We start from the raw sequence: 21,539 nt of genomic DNA, 5'->3' as shown, positions 1-21,539 counted from the left end.
TTTTGTCCATGTACTTATAGATACATGACGTAGTTGGTTTTGGGTGTATGGCATCCTCAAAGTGTTGCGGGGTGCTTTTAATCACTGCCTGATGAAACATGCATTTTTAGTGGGGCGTAACTCATAGATCCATTAGAGCAATACAATTTTGAATTACTCCATAACTATAAAGAAGCCCTGTAACACAAATTAACATTGTAGTTTTCACTGGTTCTACGGGAACTGTGGAATGCTCCGATCTCAATGCGCAAGTGGCACCGTGAAAAAAAAAAATTGGCCTCGTATCTGCATGCTTCACTGTGAAGGACGTCGAAAAACAATTGTCTTCCATCTGGAGGCGCTGCGATAGATATGGACACCATCTGGCAGTAAAATGGAGAAACTAAAGTTTTTTAGAATGCAGAGCAGCTGAAAGGTGGCAGCACCATGTCGGTTTAGCGAAGCGTAGGAAATACGTTTATTAGTCCATGATGCCCCATTGCCAGCGCAGTGTAATAAATGCTGCGGTCTTTGGAATTGCTTATCTAAGCATTTTCTAAATAAAGACACACTACCTAATACTCACTTATTGATGTTGTGCCCAAATATTTGCAATATTTGCTTTTTAATTGACAATGTTCACTAGTATGAACGTAGCAAGGAGATCAAAAATGGATGGTCGTTCAGCATGGGCTTAAACTTTCACTCGGGTGGCTGAATCAATTGGCAGACTGGCAAACAGAAAGACAGACAGACTGACCAAAATTTCTGCATTGAAGTATCCCAAGAATGATTATCGTCTTTAAAACAACACACGGTGACTATTTTTGATATCGGAATTGAATAGGTTGGTGCGAATAGTGAATTTTAGGTTCTACGTCAATTTGAAGCGAATAGTGATTTTTATAGAATAATTTAGAATCGTATATAATGCACATAAAGGAAAATGGGCATCCTTAGGGCATCCTTACCTAACTAACCTGCACAATATTTTTTTTATTTGAAATGGGGTCTCTATGCAAATGCCTTTTTTTTTACGTTCAAGGGAAGTCGAAACAACTCTTGAGTAGTAGCAGGATTTAACTTTCCGTAGGATGAGAGTTATGACCTGTAATACACGTAACACTTTAAAATTTATTATGCTTGGAGCATCAAAGCTGTCATAACAAGCTTTTAAGCTTAATAAAATGATGAATCGATTTCGATGTATTATGTGCTCATTTAAAGGGGCCCTGCAACACTTTTTCAAGTAGCCATGGAATGAATTCACTAAAGAAGCTAATTGCCTCACGAATTCACCGCCACAAAAATTTTTGGAATCCGCCCAGTACGAGCAGAGTTGCAGAGACTTGATGCACGCTGCAATTGCTACAAGTGGCTGCTCCCCGCAGCAGCCAAAGTAACGAGCGAGCGCGCATGCTCAAATCAGCCGATGGCTGATACAATGGCTGCGACAAGTAATTTTTGAGCTTGCGGGGTCATTTGCCAAAAGAAAAGAACAATTTTTATCTGACATTGAGAATTCATTGTGATTTGCAGGGCGCATGTGGCGCTATAAGATTTGGCTCGCATGTTCTCAGTAGCCTCGACTACCGATCAGCAGCGCTTTCTGACCATGCTTAAAGGTGTTCCAGGGCCCCTTTAAACTTTAAGAGGGGCTTCACGGCAAAACGGACTTTTTGTGGATAGGTGTTTTCACGGCTTAGCACCTTTACACTGCAGTGAAACCATCTTTACAGGCGGTTATATGCGAAAGGTATATATTGATTAGGGGTGTATGGTGCAATTTTTTCCACCTGTAATCTTTTATTCAATCATATATTTAGGTTGAAACATTACAATTTTTACTATAGTCATTAATTGTACACAAAAATTTTAAAAAATCACCATCTGTACTTCCCAGAAAGCATAAGACTTTGATAGTTGAGCTTGCGACTGTGATGTCTTGGGTTCAATCCACATTATGAACAAAGCTTTTGTATCTTTTTGTTTATGTGGTAGGGCTTAATTACGAAACAAAAAGAAAAGCTTTCGTACCTGCCATGAGGACTAGTGAGCATGTGGCCACTGGTTTGATTGTGTTAACAGTTAACACCAGTGTACTTAAATCAAAGTGATTATTCAAGCAGCCTAGATGGTTGCAATTCATCCAGGTTCCCACAATATCAGTTATGGCTCGAAAGACCCCGATTTTACAGTTTTCTTTCTAATTTTCTCGCCATTTTTCGATCAAGAATGCTGTGTTGCACTGATAGCTGCACGGTCGTGACTGAGGTGCACCGCACGCGCAGTAATAAGGCGAGGTAAGCGTGCGAAATAGATGATTACTGATGTGTGATAGAAAGACGCCCCAAACACGCCTTTTTGTTGACAATACCACAACTCCCGGCAGAAAGGGCACTATTTTGCCGCATCGCGACCCCTTTCGGTGCAATGGCTACAGAGTGCAGTAAACTGACGTTGGCAAAAGAGCAACATCGTAGCAACGGTGTAACAGAGGGTTGATTGCAGGAGACGTTGCCGCTTGAGCACGATACGCGTACGACAAATTTTCAAAGGTGCTTTCGGGAACGCAGCGGAACTACACAGTAATCTGTCTGTCACCTTACATGCATCACCGTTAGTAACAAAAAATTATATGTGATGACACCATTGTAACATTACCGAAAGTGCATAGCCTTTTCTATGTTTGCCATTGCATGGAAAAACACTTTAGCTCATTCGCATGACTATATCCCCTATCATGAAATCATTCTGGAACAATGAAGAGGGTATACATGCTGAAGTAGCGGCACAGCTCACGGACAACTCGTCAGGCTTCGACATGAGTGCATATGTTTCGACATGAGCGCGCCCCTAGCAAGTTGCATACAGTGCATCACCTACTAAGCTCACTCCATCAGCGCCGCGTCTTCTAACGTATACGCATGAATTTGCCTTTGCCCAGGGATTTTTTTCTTCGTGCTCGCTCAGCACGGGACCGCGCAAAGTTGTGAAGACTATTTCGTCGAGCCAATGCGGCGGCGGCAAGTTGTTTTCATTTTCACGAGCTATACGCATTTTCAGTCTCGCGCAGAGGAGCGCGGCAGCGCACGGCGTGGTTGGTTCGCTTACGTGAACGGTTACAGCGCTAAATCGCTAAGCCACACGTACTGCCATGCAGGCAGCACATGATTTAGATTGATTGAGATATTTATCATTGGTAGGTTTGTTGCGTTGACTTGCCTGCGCCGTTCGTTGGAAGCCGCCGTCACCCTCCCATGAATTTCCATGCAGGCATCACAGCACTTGTGCCGAAGTCAGGGTAATCACTGCATGATCTACTGGGGCTCTTATGGCAAATGCGCAAAATTGTAAGTTTTTCACAAAATCATATGCGAATTAATAGGCGAATAGTGAATTTTAGGTTCAAAGCAAATAGTGATTTTGGTTGAATAATTTCGTATTGAATTCAAATAGTATATATGACATATAAAGAAAAATGGGCATATTTATTGTGACCTAACTAACCTGGCCAATATTTTTTTAAAAATAAAATAAGGCCTCTATGTAAATTCTCTTTTTTGCATTCAAAAGAAGTCAAAAGAACTTTAAGTAGTATCAAGATTTTAATTTCAGCATGATGCGAGTCATAACCCTTAAAATATAGAACATTTCAAGATTTATTATACTTAGAGCTTATAAGCCATCATAACACATGACATCGTCTCATCACTTAATAACCACGAACAAGTCTATGCCATTTTTATTGATTACTGCAAAGCTTTTGACAAGGTATGTCATAAAAGACTTCTGCTCAAACTTCGTAACCTTTTTACAGGGCTATATGCTGACAAATTACTTGTTTGTAATACGGATTATTTGCACCTGAGGAGTCAGTTTGTTCCCTACAACCACGAACAGTCGTCACAAGCTCATATTTTCTCAGGTGTTCCACAAGGCTCTGTCTTGGGACACCTTTTATTCATCATTTACATCAACGATGTTATTCAGGTTGTCATTAACACTCCAGTTAAGCTCCGCCTATACGCTGATGACTGTGTATTTTATTCCAATGTACGTAGTGTCACTGACTAAGTTTTGTTGAAGGATGTGTTTTCTTCCTTTTGAGAATGGAGCAGAACTTGGCAAATGGAGCTTAATTTTCAGGAAACGGTGACAATAACATTTACAATTAAAAAGGAGCCGTTGAAATTTAGATATGGCGACTCCAATCACACACTAGAAAAAGTTCAGGAATTTAAGTATCTTGGTGTTATATTCTCTCCAAACTTGAAGTGGCACAAACACATCGACCTTATTTCTGCAAAATCGCTTAAGAAATTAGGTTACTTAAGAAGAACGCTAAAGGGCACCACAAAAGAATGCAAGCTTGTAGCCTTCAAAACACTGGTCAGGTTTCTTCTTGAATATGCGTCTGTTGTGTGGCCACCACATCTTGCAATTGACATGAATAAACTTGAGGCCGTCCACTGAAAAGCGATTAGATTCATTTTTAACCGTTATGACCATGATTTCTCCCCTTCAGAGTACTACCATGCTTTATTGCTAAACCGTTCATAACACAGACGTATGTGTGATCAGCTTACCATGCTACATAACATCGTGTACAATTCCGTCCGCATAGCCACACCCATTTCGTTCACCAATCATCCTACCCATGTGACTCGCCGATTCAATCCGTTAAACATTGTGCCATTCAGATGTTTTATTGATTGTTATAAATACTCTTCTTTTTCGTGCACAGTTGACACTTGGAATAATCTGGACACTACTTTGAAACGACTACCGCATGCGCTGTTTGTTAAACAAGTGTCCAATTATGTAATTTGATGTTTTTAATTTGGCTGTTGTTCCTTTTGTTTTATCATTTATTGTTTGTTGAACAGGTGTCTAATTACATAATTTTATGTTTTTTATTTCTGCTGTTTTTGTTCGTTTATTCTAACCACTCCTGCAATGTCTCAAACATGAGACAGCAGTATCTGTATAAAAAAAAACAAACTAGCTTTTAAGCTTAATAAAATGAATTGATTTAAAAGTAATATTTTCACTTAAAGGGGTCGTGTGACACTTTTTCAAGTAGCCATGGAATGGACTCACTAAAGAAGCTTATTTATCGCCTCATGAATTCACCACCGCAAATATTTTTAAAATTCGTCCAGAACGCGCAGAGTTGCAAAGATTTCTTGCACACTGCTAGTGCATTCTCTCTTCTCATCCCGATGCAAGCACTGGAAGTTAAGCATAGAGGGATGGCATGGGAAAAGAAAATACGTCACACGTGCTTTCTGAGCTTGTGGAGTCATTTATTTGTCGAGAGAAGAAAGCAATTTATAGCTGACTTTGAGAATTTATTGTGAATCGCAAGCTGCGTGCTGTGCTATAATACTTGACTTGCGTGTCCACGGTAGCCTCGACTACTAATGGGCAGCATTTTCTGACAATGCTCATAAAGTGTTGCGAGGCCCCTTTAAATTTGAAGGGGGGCGTCGCGGCAGAGCAGATTTCTTGTGAATAAGTGCTTTCACGGTTCAGCATTTCTACACTGCAGTGAAACCACCTTTACAGGCATTACATTGGAATCAATATGCATTTATTTGTTCCTTGCGAATACTTCGAAATTTTATTTAATTTAAATTCGAAGCGTACTGAATTCAAATACCCTAATATTCATTTGAGTATTTGAAGCATTTAAATAATCACACAAACCTACAGACGAATATTCGTGAACATCGAATATTCAAAATTTTCAAATATGTGGTTATGGAATTGAATACGAATATTACAAATGCAACATTCGCAGAATATTCGAAACTTTAGAATATTCGCACACTTCTAATATTTATTCATTTAAATATTTTGAAATTTTTCGTAATGTAAATTCAAATCAAAGCAAATTAAGATACTCTACTATTTTTCCGATATTCGATGTGTTCGAACATTCACACAAGCCTAGAATTGACGTTTCATTACATGGGAATAAAGAAACTAGCCGGACACCTTGATTGGTTTGATAGGACAAGTCGCATGTAATACCTCTATGGTCATAGTAAAAAACAACTCAAAAACAACAAGGACGAGACAGATGAAACAGGACAGCACTTGACCTGTTTCATTTTTTCCGCCCGTGTTATTTTCGCACTGTTTCTTTACTGCGAATGTGTGCCAACAAGCTCATGCTTCTCAAACTGATATGATCTCAATTAGGCCACACTGTTGTGCATTAAAAATTACAAAAGTCCTACGTATACTTCTCCTGATCCAGAAGTATTTCGCTTTTTAAATGTGAAATCTTTGAAACAATTCCAAAAGAACGCCAGGGCTGCACAAATAACTGCCACTACAAAGCGGGTCTTTCAGTCTTTCAGTATGGATCTACAAGATGCGCGTGGTGATTGGCCTTTGATGTCAGCGGGAGAATGAAATGTGAAGAAAAACATTTCTTCGCATCATCTGCTCGAGTTTTCAACTTTGAAGACTAATAATGTCAGTTTTTGGGCACCAATTTTCGTAATCCTTTTTGGCATTCATGATGACTTGCATGCTAGCTCTAAATAAGGCAGTCGCAAAGCCGTCATAAGGCCCCTTTAATCTAGTTAGTGATCAAATCATGCTGCTGTCTCGCTCTCATGGCTTTCATGACTCCTGCAATCCTAAAAGCTGCAAGCACCTAGGGTACGTCCCGCCATGCTAACAACGCAACCAAGGTTTTTATTTTATCAGTGTGATTTGTGGCAGTGCCTGTGCTCATGTGTCTGGGGTAGAACCACTGTAGGTGGGCTTGTCTGAATCTTTGAATACTTTGAATATTCTAAAGAATGTTACAGTGTTCTAATTCGCTTCGTTTCGAATTTATGATATCGGAAATATCGAAGTATTCGAAATGAACGAAGAGGTGTATGATAGAAAACTGGGCGAGTTGAAAATACATTGTGGCTAACAGTTCAAAACCACAGACAGGCTTCAACTCTTATGTCGGTGGTTTCGTGCTGTTGGCCACAATGAATAATTGTATATTATATCGCATGTAATTTTCGTAAAGGTGGTTTCACCGCAGTGAAGGGGTGCTAAGCTGTGCAAGCACCTATCCAAAAAAAGTTTGCAACGCCATGAAGTTTCACCTTAAGGTCAAATAAACACACTATTACCCTCGCATTGATTCATCATTTTTAAGTTTAAGAGCTTTTTATAGTGGTTTATGTCCAAACATAGTAAATTATAAAACTTAGCATAATTGACAGGTCATCACTTGCATACTACCGAAATTCAAAACCTGCTAGTACTATTCAGTTGTTTCCACTCCTCTCAACTGAAAAAATCGCATTTGCGCAGGTCTTGTTTTAATTAAAAAAATATTGTGTAGGTTAGTTCGGTTATGGCCAATACGCCCATTTTAATTTATAATATGTGATATCTACTTTTCAATCTCGATTAGAAATTAATTGACCAAAATCATCATTCACTTCAAATCTAAAATTCACTGTTCGAACAAGGCTAATTGTAGAGTATAGTCCGTTATCAGTGTGCAGCATAAAGTTTGCTGTCATGAGAGAAAAAAAAAAAGGAGATTTGAGTTTTACTGTGCTGATTGAAGTGCTCTGACGTTGAAGGCTTTGGATAAGCTTCCCGGTGCCGCATAAGCATACTACGTAGACGGCCAACGGACAGCTGCATGTGATTAAATGCAGTCTTGTAGGTCTCGCATTTCTCGTTCACCAAGGGTAATCCTAGCTTGTGAACAATTTAAATAGCCATGGCCAAAGTAGATTATGTTCTCTTGATGATCCATTGGCAGCACAAATTTAGTGACACACCGTGTACCAAGGGTGCTATGGACCAATATATCATACACGCCTTCTCACCTAATGCCTGGCCTCCTCAGCTCATGAGGCATGCTGGCGATCGCAGAGCTCTCATGGGTGTGCTCACTGATTTGAGCTTTTATCAGGGTAGACCTCCGAGATCCCATGCTGACAAGTCGCGCGCAGTCTCTGAGGCCATCACACAGTACGCCTTGCAGCACGCAAGCCATCTGGCAACAGAGACGAAGGTTGCAGAGTGGTTCATATCTGCTCTGACAGGTGACGCCATCCTGCCAGCCGATCTTTCACGCATTCTACAGCTAATGACAGCCAATAAGACCAGCAGTCATGGTGACGTCAAGTGGCCAGGGCATGTCGCTCTGTAAATGGGCGGTTTAAGGGGAGACGCTCCTCGAAAGCACTTTTTTTTTGTTATTCAACTTAGAGCTTCAGAAATTGGACCACTGATGCAGTTTTTCCTCCTGATTCCAAATCTGTACTCAGTTTTTACATAAGTGCAATAGTTTGGGAGTTGTGTTTCAAGTAATGGTGAAACTTGATAAGTTTTCCGGGAACTTTCGCGCATACTAAATGTTCATGCAGAGAGTTGTTCAATGGCTCCTTTTGCTCCCTATTAGCCATAGAGTGCCGATATCTAGCTAGAAATTGTGCTCCAACTTTGAAACTATGAAAAAAACATCTGTGTAGCAAACTACCCTTTTTTTTCCACTCGACCACCATTAAATTTATTAATAGATATTTACAGCTGATAGGTTGTGCTGATTCAAGTAGATATCGGCACCCTACGCACTCTCCTCAATGTGTGTGCCAAATTTCGTCGTCGTATGACCATTCTAAGTGCCCGAAACACTTCCCGCAAAAAATGCAAATTGGCCAAAATTGCGAAATGAGAAAAACGCGTTTGAAAGTTTGAAAGTCTGTATTTACAAAAATGAAAAACGCAGTAGCACGAAACTTGTGCTGAACACATACACACATGTCCAGAGGGAATATCAGTTGTCTAAAACTCTCCAGCACCGTAGGTTTTCCCTTCCCGGCTGGTGCGGCAGGACTCTTCCACCCGGGCCCTCTTGGCTGCACTGCGACGGTGTGCCCTCGCCTCAGCGGTCTGACGCACATTCATCTTGTGCATGCGCATGCTGTCTCGGCGGTCGCTGAGGGTAACCAGGGCCTCCGAAGGAAGCACCCCAAGCTCTTCCAGCACCTTTTCAAAGCTCGCGTGGCCCCGGTTGAACCACAGGACTGCAATGGCTGTGGCTGTTTCCACAGCAGTCCGGGAAGCAAACCGGGTCTTTGGACACAGCAGCCATATTTTGCTGTTCAGGGACTCGGCCGCGTTCTGTGTCTTGCCGTGGAGGCACCGGGCAAGCAGCTTCGCATCTGTGAGACGCTTGTAGATTGGGAGGACTGCCAAACCCTGGGCCTTGGTCAGGAGGGGGGTGTGGCACGGTGCAGGCTGGCCCTGCGCCTCAGCACGTCGGTGCTTGCACCACGAGTCTGGGCCTGCAGGACAGAACTTGTGACTTCCAGCACCGTCTGTTGAGCACGAGTGCAAACATGAGGCCCATATGGCAGTGTACATCTTGTGGACATTTCCCCGATTGTTCACAATGGCCACCTGAAAGTAAGTTTGAAGCTTCTGGATGGTGGTCTCCTTCAGCTTCTCCCCTCGTGGAAGTGGCGTTGGCAGCTTCCGCAGGCCGGTGCCCAGACGTTTCGCCACGTGGTTGGTGCACTCCTCTTTTTCAATTGGAGTGTCAGGGTACACGTTGGCATCACAGACCCCGTTGTAGGCCTTGCTGTCTCCATCGCTTAGGAAGATGGTGAACCGCAGGGGTGTCTCATAGTCCACAGTCCTCTGCCAAATGCGCACTGCAGCTTCGGCCTCCATGGCATGCGAAGAACAGTCGCAATTCTTCTCACAAACGGGATGATGAAACGCCTGCCATGTTTCTTCATCGCCTCCCATGTCGTTATGCAAACTGCACGCCAGGCAGAAGTTGGAAAGCACTTCATAGTCCAGGCACAAACCAGTGTCCAAGGACACTACAGTTCCCACACCATTGTGGCTTTTGTGGCCTCTTTTTTGCCATGTGCCGTCAAACATGACTGGCACGTCACTGTTACCAGCCACCTCTTTGGTGACGCTGCGTGCCCTTTGCATGTTTTCACAGACAGCCTTCACTGCCGCACTGTGAATCTTTTTGCCGATAGCATGGAAGGTCTTATGGTGCATAGGGTTTGGCAATCCAACTACTGCACAAAATCGTGAAAGTTGCTCATGCCCGATACCGACGGCACGCGCTGCAAGCACCACTTTCAGGTTCACGGCAAAGGCGTCACGCGAACTCCCGCTGTCGTAGCTTCTGCTTGCACCGCGGCCGCCATCTGACGCGACCCGCTTCGACGAGTACGCGGACGAAAGGATGCTCTCCGAGCACTCCGCATTCTCGCAGTGTAGCTCCAGAAACGCCGAAAGGCCTTTCCGCTTTTTATTCGGTGCCCGAACTGCGAGTTTACTCTCGTGACAAACGGGGCATGCCGCGCCTGCGACGACGGCCGTCAATGCACCCAACTCGCACAGCACTACGCTTTCGGCACGATCGGCATTCGGCCTGACGTCGTTTTCGAATAACGCGATCTTTTTCTGCGATGCACTCACAAAATTCACTGCAGCGTTGATCTCGTCGTCGCAGTTGCCATGGTCGACGTTGCCGTGGTCGATGTTAGGCCTACCGGCCGCTGGCCCGTCGCGGACATTTTCGTTGGCGGTGGCTTTCTTGTACGTCCTCCGCCGCTTCCCTCTGAACTTGTTCTTACTTCTGTATTTCCGATGGTCGGCAACGGCCTTTTTCGGGCTTGCCATCGCACGAAAACAGCGAAAAATAACTCCGGAAAACAGTGAAGCGAACTACGGCAAGAAAACACGGGTGCTGTCAGCCAATGGCGGCCCTGCGTTAGTGGCGCGCGGTTTGAAACGGCGGGAAAAGACTGTTTTTGTTGCTTTTTTTTTAGATTTTTCGTGAACGTACGAGACTTCAAGAACCGGGATCGTGGAGAGTAAGGACAACTCTACACGAGCCAGCGGCCGCAATATGGCGGACAGCTCTCTTCGCGGCCCCGCGAGCACGCGAACAGCAGCCCGTTTTGTGTAAATTTCGTGATGCCGCGCGTCACTGCCGCTCACTCAGACGCGTTTTTCACTGACTTCTGATGCTTATTTCGCTGTGATATTTTCAGATGTCAAAATATAATGTATAAAGATGATAAAGCAACAAAAAACAGAAAAGGTGAAATTTGGAAAAAAAACGCGGCTTTTCGACCCGCGTCTCCCCTTAAAGTGTGCTTTATCGAGTGAAAGCGATCTGCACCGATCTGCAGCCATTTACAGCTTTAAAGCATTGTAATAAATCACGCAGTTTACGCAGAGAGCTCGAATCAGTCTCTAAATGACCCTTAGGACTTGGTCTACCGGCCCAATGCGTTTGTATAAAATCTCCAAAACAGTTTCAGGGTACCTTTAACAAGAACTGACAAATGCCAAGGAAAGTACAGGGGACGCAGTTCATTGCAGTTTTGAATGTGGAGAAAGGAAAGCAGATGAAAAGACAACTTGCTGTTGGCAGGAACTGAGCCTTCAACCTTTGAATAATGTGTACAATGCTCTACCAACTGAGCTTTGGTGATGGTTGTAATCTCGCATACTTTATTAAGTGTATATGGGCTCTTTTAAACCCAGGAGTACTAGCGTTGCTTGTAGCCATGAGGACAAGTGTGGGACACATTTTTTTTTTTTTGCCTGCTTGCATCACGTGGCATGTGATCCTTTGTTACTGTGTTAAATGATGTCTATTGCAATAATAGTCAATTATCTTGTTTTTATGTAATGCAAGTCTTTTAATACTTCTTCATTATAAAAACCATGTTTGTATCTTTATGTACTATTGCTTTGTCCTGCCTGTGCTGCTGTTTAGTCATGTTTTTTGGGGTTGAAGGGGCTGACCAAACTGCCTTTTAGTAGCTTTCTTTCTGTCATACCCAGCCACAAATCCACATCTACCGTGTACTATAGTGTTGAATAAACTGAAACTCAAGCCCTAGCATTAGGAGTGGCCCTTCTTCAGCAGTGGACGTAAAAAATAGGCTGGTCGTGATGCCGAGAGACTTTAAACAGGAGCTGCAGTGCATGCATTGACGTGTCTGAGTCGCAGAGGATGATCCTGTCAAAACCCATGAGCAGGTCTTTTATCTGTTGATTATGAATGTGAAGTATAGTAATAAATCAGTCATGGTATGTGTACTGTCTGCCGCAGAAGTTTGCGGGATGTGCAGCATGTGTTGGAGCATCGGAAAACCGCATCAATGCATCGCCTTCTGTGTCGCGGTGGGTGTTGAGGTTATTGGCCTCGGTGATTAGCGATGGCATGCTCAGACAACGCATCGTTGCCGAATCTTGTTGTGGTCAACGCTCCGCCACGTGCTGTACATCTCACAAACTTTTGCAGGTCATCAAAAGTTTGTTACACAGGCTGAGGGTACAAGCTGCTGCATATGCTTGAAGTAGCATTTAAAACTATATTTGTCTCTGCACAATGCTCCAGGAAAAGGAATATGGCCCTGTGCATTCTCCGTCGAATAGACCTCTGCTGATTTCGCGTCTTTGTGCTTTACGAAGCTAAGGTTGTTGGAACTCCACTTCAGATGACCTGATCTTAGATACATGGTATTTGAACATAATCGCAAAACTCTGAAGTGCAGTTTGTAATGTGGGGGTTTTCCATGGCTGTTCCAACGCTAAGCTTATACCGTCAACTCTTGTTCTTGATGTTTCAAATGTTATTGATATAGCAAGCACTCTTTTTCAAGCATGGCTAAGTGTGATCTCAACAGCAACTGGCTGACCATTAGAATCATATCTTGAGCTCAGCTTTGCCACATGGCCTCAGCAGCAGTAATATAGTAAACATTAGCACTCTGTTTATACATCTTCCTTGACATGAAATCCTTATTAACTTGACTTTGTCAAATTCTGTTGATGATGACTTCTGATGTGAACTAGCCCTAGAGGCTCGTTTCATCTCTGTGGACGCATTCACGTTAAAGTGCTCATGTGGAATTGTGGTTTCAAGCTAAAGGCACAGCCCTGAAGATTGGGATGTTAACAGTGTACATAAAAAAGGGTTGAGAATAAACGTGGGGTGTTGCCTAACTCTGCAAGCTTCTTTATGACACAACTGTCTGGGTTTATAATTGCATTTTCACTTGTGGGATTTTGGGATGGGCAAACTGAGTTGGCACATTATCGTGGTAATCTTACAAGACATTCTCATTGGTATATTCTTACCACTGGAAATTATATAGAACATGATATTTAATGTTATAACGGATTGTTATTATGCTTGGTGTTTTTTAAAATACTTTTTTGACAGGTCCACATCATCACAACAGTGTTCAGTGGTAATCACTCTGCTGCTGTGTGAAGGTCCACATGTTTGGTTACTCTGTATATCATGAAAATTTTTTATCTTTTGGGTAATGTTTCACTGACATGTAAACAAATGTGCGCTTCTGTTGTCTGGGGAACAATAAACTGCACCACTTCCAACTTTTGCTTTTGTGATGTTTTATTACCCTTTTCATAATGTCATAAGTATGTTATCTACGCTCTTTAAGTTTGCTAAAAGTTACTTGAATAACATGGCACTTTCAATGCTTGCCTTGCCATGGTTTTTCGATATCGACCATGTTATGCCTGTTCACGTGGAGTTGAGACTGCGTCACAGTCATCGTTTTTTATGCATTTGTTGGGCTGATGTTGTTCAGTTGATGTTTGATTTTAGGGCACATGCAGCAAGATCGCAAATCTAGTGCTTGATGAAAAAAAAAAGTCAACGATCATATGAAAAATGTAGTCTTGCAAGACAACTGCCCAGGTTCACCCAGTGTAGCTATTGTTCCACACACTTCAGAGTTGAAGGGAACAGTGGGTATGGATTGTGCAGTAGTATTACTCTCCATCGCTAATCGCTAGATGAATATGGTCTGTCTGTCATTGATCCCAGAGTCTGCACCACTGGCTCAGCGATGGGTATTCACCTATCCAGCATGGTGCTCCTCACATTGTTACAGCATCTGTGTGCATCAGCATGCAAGTCACATCCAAATGGTTTTCTAGGATACGCATACCTCGCAGACATTTGTTTCTACTTAAATCATAAATTCGGTTGTCACAGTTGCTGCAACTATAGATTCGTGGTAACCGTGGCAACTGGTTCAGTTATAGCAGGTAGTGGGCTCCCAAGAGGTGCCTGAGTAGGGTCCCCTATGTTAGAAACATCGATTACAGAATTCCTTTTCTGTGCTAGTAGGTGGCTTAAGCGATTGAGTATTAGGTGCAGAGCACATCTATTCTCAAGCAAAAATATTGGCTCTCCGGTGGCACGTGAAGTTAAGACTCTACATCTCTCGTCTACTGTGCAGTTGCTTGGCCACAAAGCAATTGTGCCAGTTTTATTCGACTTTCTTTGTCTGAGTGACCTGTAGGTCCTAACCTGTGTATTCACTTGTATTCTTCTAACTGCCCCGCTGTGGTAGTCTAGTGGCTAAGGTACTCGATTGCTGACCCGCAGGTGGCGGGATCAAAATGCGGCTGTGATAGCTGCATTTTCGATGCAGGCAAAAATGCTGTCGGCCCGTGTGCTCAGATTTGGGTGCACATTAAAGAACCCCAGATAGTCGAAATTTCCGGAACCCTCCGCTATGGTGTCTCTCATAATCGTATGGTGTTTTTAGGAAGTTAAACTCCACATATAGATCATCTATTCTTCTAACTACATTCTGTACTTATCATTCTGATATGCATTCTATACTTTTTCTTTGGCCAGTGATGACTCTGTTGCTGCTGTGATTGCGGCTTTTTAAGCTTATGCCAGTGTGAGGTTCCTACTTTTCGTCTTTGACTGCATTAACTTCTGCCTCATTTCGGAACTTGGAAGGTTTCATTAGAATGGTGAAGTTTCTTAATAACAAAACTCTAGAAATTGTATATTGTGTCGTAAAGAAACATTTCATGAAATGTATGCATAGTCAAATGTGAACAGCATACAATACTAAAAAAAAAAAAGCTGTCGCACATAAATTTGTTTAGTATACACAGGTCATAACAGCTTGGTATGAAATGACACTTCTTATCTATGGTATTTTTATATAGAAAAAAACATTCATAATTCTTAAGCAGGTTCTCTTCAACAATTTTAATATCTCTAGGATCTTGCTGCATTGGTTTGGAAACTTTGGCAACTGTTGATCGCTCGAAATGGTCTAATTGCTCTTTTATCTTTCAGCTGCTGTCTGCCCACAGCCTTATCGTTTTGCTTCTAAAGGTACTTTTAAGGGACCCTGCAACACTTTTACAAGTAATGATCATTGAAGAAGTTCATTACCTCACTAATTGACTGCCACAAAATTTTTTTAAGAATAGGCTGAAAGGACCCTGCGACACTTTTTGAGCATGGTCAAAAAATGTGACCATTCTGTAGTCGATGCTTTCAAGAGCACACAAGCCAAATAGTATAGTGCCACACACGGCCTGGAATTGACGATAAATTCTCAACGTCTGTGAAAAAAATCACTTTTCCATCTCTCGGCAAAAAACACTACAGGGTCAAAAATCGGTGCGTCACAAGCCCTAGTCACGCCATTCGAGCAAGGTGCTCTTCGGAGTCACTGGGAGTGCCACAAAAGGCCCCGAACTGTCCGCACGTGTGTACGAGATCGCACTAAAAAGTTGCAAATTCGAAGAATCAATGAAAAAAGTGGTAAAGGTTGAGATGCGTGCGTGATTTACCTTCTTCCCCCGTTTCACCCCTATGTGCTGAGGTTCGACCGCTTACGTTGCGACGAGAGGAGAAATTGCAACGTGCGACAAATCTTCTTAACTCCGCTTGTTTGGGCCGAATTCTAAAGGTTTTCGCAGCAGTCAATTCTTGAGGCAATTAGCTGCTTTTCTAAATTCATTCCATGGTGCTTAATTCATTCCGTGGCTACTTAAAAAAAAGTGACCCGCCATGGTGGTCTAGTGGCTGAGGCACTCTGCTGCTGACTCGCAGGTCACGAGATCGAAGCCCGGCAGCGGTGACCGCATTTTAGATTGAGGCGAAAATGCTTGAGGCCTGTGGGCTTAGATTTAAGTGCACCTTAAACTATCCCGGGTGGTCAAAATTTCTTGAGCCCTCCACTATGGCGTTTCTTAGAGTCATATCGTGGTTTTGGGACGTTAAAACCCCAACAATTAATATTAGTGCTTAAAAAGGTGCTGTGGGGTCCCTCCAAATACAAGCAGAGCTGCAGGGATTTGCCGCTCGCTTTTAATGTTCTCTATCCTTTTCATAACAGGAAGTGCACTGAAAGCTACACAGAGCTGGGAGTTGAAAAGGGGGCAAGAAGAGAGGATGCACTCATCATGACCTTGAGGTTTTTTGTTCTCCAGACGTTTGGCTTAATTTCAGCGCTATAGCGAGCGCATAAGCATGTGGCGGCATGCTGTGGCAGCCACTGTAACTATGTAGCTCATGATGCTAAAATCTGTCAATGGCCATGGACTTTGGGTTTATGGTGCCGCTATTTTGGTTTATGACATCACTTGTTCAAGAAAAGACAGAGCGATTTCAAGCTGACTGTGTGAATTGTAAATTCTAGGCCATGTGCTCCGCTATCGAGTTTGGTTCACATGTCGGTAGCCTCAACTACCACTCAGTGGTGTTTTCTGACCATGCTCAAAAAGTGTTGCAGGGTCCCTTAAAGGGAAGCACTTAGTTTGAATCGATGAAGTATTCTTGAAGAAGTCCGTTAGTAAATCTAGAGGCAATCAGGTTTCAAAAGTATATGAATAAAAAAAGTTTCAAAAAGAAAGTCTGAACAAAAAGAACATGAAGACCACAATCTAGTTTTCAATTTTATTTATTATTATTACTATTATTATTTTTTTTTGTTCCCAGAATGCCAAAGTAAATGCATGTCAGTAAACATATCTTCCGATTCTCCTTATGTAATGGCGAGACTCCAGATCTCTAACCATTCTTCCCAATTGCACGGCGACAGCCGTGGATTTCCTGATAAGCAGTCTAATGCTGTTTGAAATGAAAATAACAAAGAACAGCGGTTCGAAAAATGATCTGTTGTTAAGAAAGCTTATCAGCTTGCTGTGCAACCCTTCGCTCTGTCCACTGATGCCACAGGAGGGGAGGCAATCGCATTTGTCTGAGGCCTGTTCAAAATTCAGCTTGGTTATCCTTACCTCAGTGAGAAACTCGTGCTAACCTCACACTACAGTGCATGCAAAGTTAACATTATTATCATACAATTTGATTTGGTGAAGTGAGCTAGGTGGTGAGAAGGGGCTACTGGATCTCGTAGTTCATGGTGTACTTCTCCATGTTCACATGTTTGGCTGCACATGCCCTATAGGCGAGCATCAGTATGACCACTGAAGTCTAAAAGCCTTTTCTGCAATCATTTAGAGTGGTGTGTGATGTTACTGTAGCCCAAGAAGCAAGAAATCTTTATTTTTTGGTTTTTATTGTTCCCCTCTCCTTTTTGTCTTATTTTATGACTATTGTTAGAGTCCTTAGGTTGGCAGGTACATAGTATGACAACCCGGATTTTAAGCTATTTTCTAAAATTTAGATTATCATGAACAACGGAATGGTTTTAAAAAAATTATGTTCCACCTTTTGTTGTTCTGCTGTACTATCTCAGTTATGTTTACTTAGAATAGAATGACCGCTGCTTAAGAGGTTTCATTGAAAGTTGGTATGAGAATTAAAGCAATGCCGCAAGCTGTATTTTTCACACGATTTTTTTTTTTTTTTTGCTTAGCTGGTTCTTCATAATGGCTTGCTCTAAAAGAACACTTAACACTGCCCATCTAGTTTTTTTGGTTTGGTTTCACTTTTAGTAGACCAGTGTTCACAAGTCCAAAACTTACATGAGCAGATAAATTGCGTGGACTCTCTTCTTATTTCAACAGTGACATTTTCAACCACGTGCTTGCATGAAAGAGCTGCCATAATGAGATAAGGTTCTGCATCTAGCATACTTGTAACGCCTCTCCTTCCTCCCTAGGGTATTCACTGCCGCTTCCGTCTCGCAAGAGTTGAACAAGATCATCACCCTTGTGTTACTGGACTGTGCAAGTGACAATGCACAACGAAGAGAACCTTTGTAGGACCAGTGGCGCATAGTCTTTTGCGCAATTTCGAGGCTTGGACGACCATTGACTCATATTTATGCTCGTGTGAGGTGAAGGATTCCAGCAAGTTACAGACCTGAGCACAACCAGGGAATAACGCTCGGGACCAGCCTTGTTCCAATAAAATAAACTCTCCAGCCATTTATAGTAAAGTTTCCAAAGTTCAACTTTAAAAACTATTAACTGACCCGCCATTTCGGGACCATTTCGGTCCCTTATACGGGTGACTGTGTGACCGGCTTCAAAGCTAGCGACTTTTTTCGGTGGTATCCTTCTCTCTATCATCCTTCTTCCCACCGTTCTTGTTGCTGCTGTGTTGTTTCCACTGGTTCTGTAGACCGTGCACGTATACACTTGGTAAGGCACTTGAAACTTGCTGGAACACTTCACTTCACATTACGTGCCAAGTGGCCCAGAAAACTGCACTGTTGTACTTGTGCATTTGGCAGGAGCTGTGGGCTTTTGACTTAGTCACCTGTCAGAGAATAATTCTGCATGTGTGTGTACTTTTGTTTTGGTATTTGGATTTTGTGTCTGCTATAACAGACATTGCATTGGATATTTCACTTGTGGGCTAGGCTTCACATCAAGAGAAAAAGTAGGCTGGACTGACCGGTTAAACTTGTCGTATAACTTGATTTTTTTCAGCAAATTTGGATGAGCCAGGTTTATATGCGCTGGATTAATTGTCGATGCTTGTATTGCTCAGCATAAGCTTGCAATGTAAAATTATGGGCCATAATGATGTTGCATAAGGATTTTTGAGGCAGCCTTTTCTTTGTCTTGGGAATGTATATGTCGTACTGTGCTGCTTTTTTGGAAATTAGCACCCCTGGCAAAATGTAGCCTAGCAAGATTAGAATTGAAAGAAAGATATTCTTACAAATTATGGCCTTTGGCAGATATTGTTTTTGCTTTTCATTTGCTGCAGTTTCTGCATATTGTACCTCATTTGCTTAAATGGTCAGTGTTTGGTTTTTCTTGTTGAATCGATTCCTTATGATATTGTACATTTTTTTCTGCATCTTTTGCTATTGCACATAGGTTGTGACAGGCTGCTGTAAATTGAAAGGCCTTTTGTTTATTGGTTTATTTTGCTTGAGTTAGCCATCCAGCTAGAAAGTGTAATGAAAGATATGTAAAGATGTGTGTTACTATGAATGCAATTATAATACCGTGTTTCAAAACAAGCATATGATATGATGTAAAAAGAAAAAAGAAAATGAAATACGTGCCGTGTGTCTATTTCAAATATTGCAGAAGTTCTCTCAAACTTTGTTACATTATCTTCTGTATAAGAAGCAGTCTATATTTGCCAGGGAGGAGAACGTTTTTGATTGTGTAGGAACGCATGACTACCAGCTGCCGATAGAAAGCTCAAGAACTGCTGAAGCTGTCTCTGTACAGATACTTCCAAGCGGAGACTCCAGTGGTCACAGTGAGCAAATAGATAGTGCAACCTTCTCATTACTAACAAATTGGGGGCCCACATGACTATGGTGGAATTTGTCTGTTATGTTTGGCCATATTTGCACTGCACACTCTGGTTTCTCTATGGCAGACACCATGTGGTGTGAGTCAAGTTCTTTGATTCCCTTTCTGATAGTGGTCGTCCATGCAATGAAGTGCAATGAAGCCTCTTTCTAAGCACTGAAGGTTGAAGCTGTTACAACAGGGAAAGATAACGTAATTCACATAGATGACTACATGGTGTGATGTTGTCGTTCTAGGATGGCACACACAAGGCCCGTATTTATACAAAAGAACTTTGTCACCAAACGGCTCTAGGAAAAAGAGTGGTGGTCGAGTTTTAGATGATCAGGAAAGACGAGATTTCAGCCTCAAAGCCAAGGTCTTGCTTCGTTAATGTCCTGGTGTTTTCTGGAGTGATGGTGCGAGTTGTAGACCTCTTGAAAGTGCGAAAGGAAACACTCGATTCTTTTGAGCTGGGAGGATAGTGTTGGGCTTGAAGAATCCTCCAGACTGTGAAATGAATATCCCATCCGTTTGAAGAAAATAATTCTAACTGCTTCTTTGAACCAATGATCGTGAAACAAAAGCTTTTTTATTCTTATCATGGCATGAGGGCTGCTAGTTAAATGGAGCTAATACTGACACTACACAAAGGGCATATTAAAAAAATGACATTGCTGAAGCAAAGGATGGTTGGACATTATTGCACAAGAAACATAAAAACATATTGGTGGAGCACACTGAATTCATGCTAAAGTGGATCATGAAACTTATTTAAACAAATTACCACTTCAGGCCACTAACACTATTAATTTCTTTATCATGGGTTAATTATTACAAGACCAATCGAACGTCAAAGTTTCATGTTTGAATTCACACCAAAAGTTAAGCATGTGACGTTGGTGTAATGTTATTAGTTTGTATTTTTGGTTACAGTTGTTTCAATAAAATTTTGTAAAAGTTGCAATGTTATGACTGCGTGTTTTAGAACACAAATGTTCAGCATTTTTAGCGACAAATGTTTATGTTGGCCTGAGCACTGTCAAACCCATTGACGTCATTGCAAGCTGGTGCAGAAACTTCGAAGTGATTTTGCTGCTTTTCCTTTTTTCTTCTTTCAAGCTTTCTAGTTTGCCAAGTGTCTTTTCATAGTGAAAGTGGTGCCCTCAGAAGTGTGATAGTGTTCTCTATAATGCAAGAAAGGCCAACTTTCTATTCAATATCTTATTGAAGAAATTCTAATAAATTGATAACTTTGGCATTCATACAGTCTGTGTTACCAGGATGTGCTGACCAGTCATGAAATGTTTCTAGAGGCACGATATACTGACTTTGCTAGACAGTTTTCCTGACATTACTTGTGCAGATGGAGCCTGCAAAGTTCAGTTGTCCAAAGTCCAATGGCTGAAAAATTGGTTGTTTTTGTTAAAGTTTGGTATTGAATAGTACGAATGATGATAAATAATCAATTTTACAGTGTTGCTTAGTTGGTATGGATGCAGTATCGAAATGTAGGGAACATTTTAGTTTCTTCATATATGTTGTTGCAGGTGAAATTACCACCAAAGCAAATTAATGCTGGTCAATGGGTACTGTTAGTTTCTAGTGCATGTTGCCTGAAATTGAAAACATGATTTATAGCATTGGGTTATTGTAGTTCACCATATGTTCGATGTGTATTGTTTGCACTTGAATATTTTGTTATGCACAGAATTTGAATGTGACTACGTTTATTGGCTTAAGCGATAAGACGTCAATGCAGAGATTGTGGAAGATGTTGAGAAATGGCTTATAGCATTTAAATCGATCTACATTTTGTGTTGCATAAAGAAAACAAATGGAAAAAAAAGCAACTTCTTGACACCTGCATTGCCACTCAGAGATTGCATTCAGGTATGTTAACATTGGGAATAAATGCAAACTGTTAAACCAAGTTCGTTGCAATGCAACTGATTCCCAACTGATTTTTTAGAGCTGCATCTCAAGTAGCAGGGCTGCTGAGCCAACCAGTA

General features: G+C 41.9%; 1 protein-coding gene across 1 annotated transcript in view; it reads right to left on the bottom strand.

Annotated features, from left to right (window-relative positions):
- LOC142787112 (uncharacterized) overlaps positions 1 to 21,539 on the bottom strand; it is a 134,031-nt gene that overhangs the window by 76,304 nt on the left and 36,188 nt on the right. The window lies entirely within an intron of this gene.

This window comes from Rhipicephalus microplus, unplaced genomic scaffold (assembly GCF_043290135.1).
Source record: "Rhipicephalus microplus isolate Deutch F79 unplaced genomic scaffold, USDA_Rmic scaffold_45, whole genome shotgun sequence".
NCBI lineage: Eukaryota > Metazoa > Arthropoda > Arachnida > Ixodida > Ixodidae > Rhipicephalus > Rhipicephalus microplus.
This window is presented reverse-complemented; position numbering and strand designations above follow the sequence as displayed.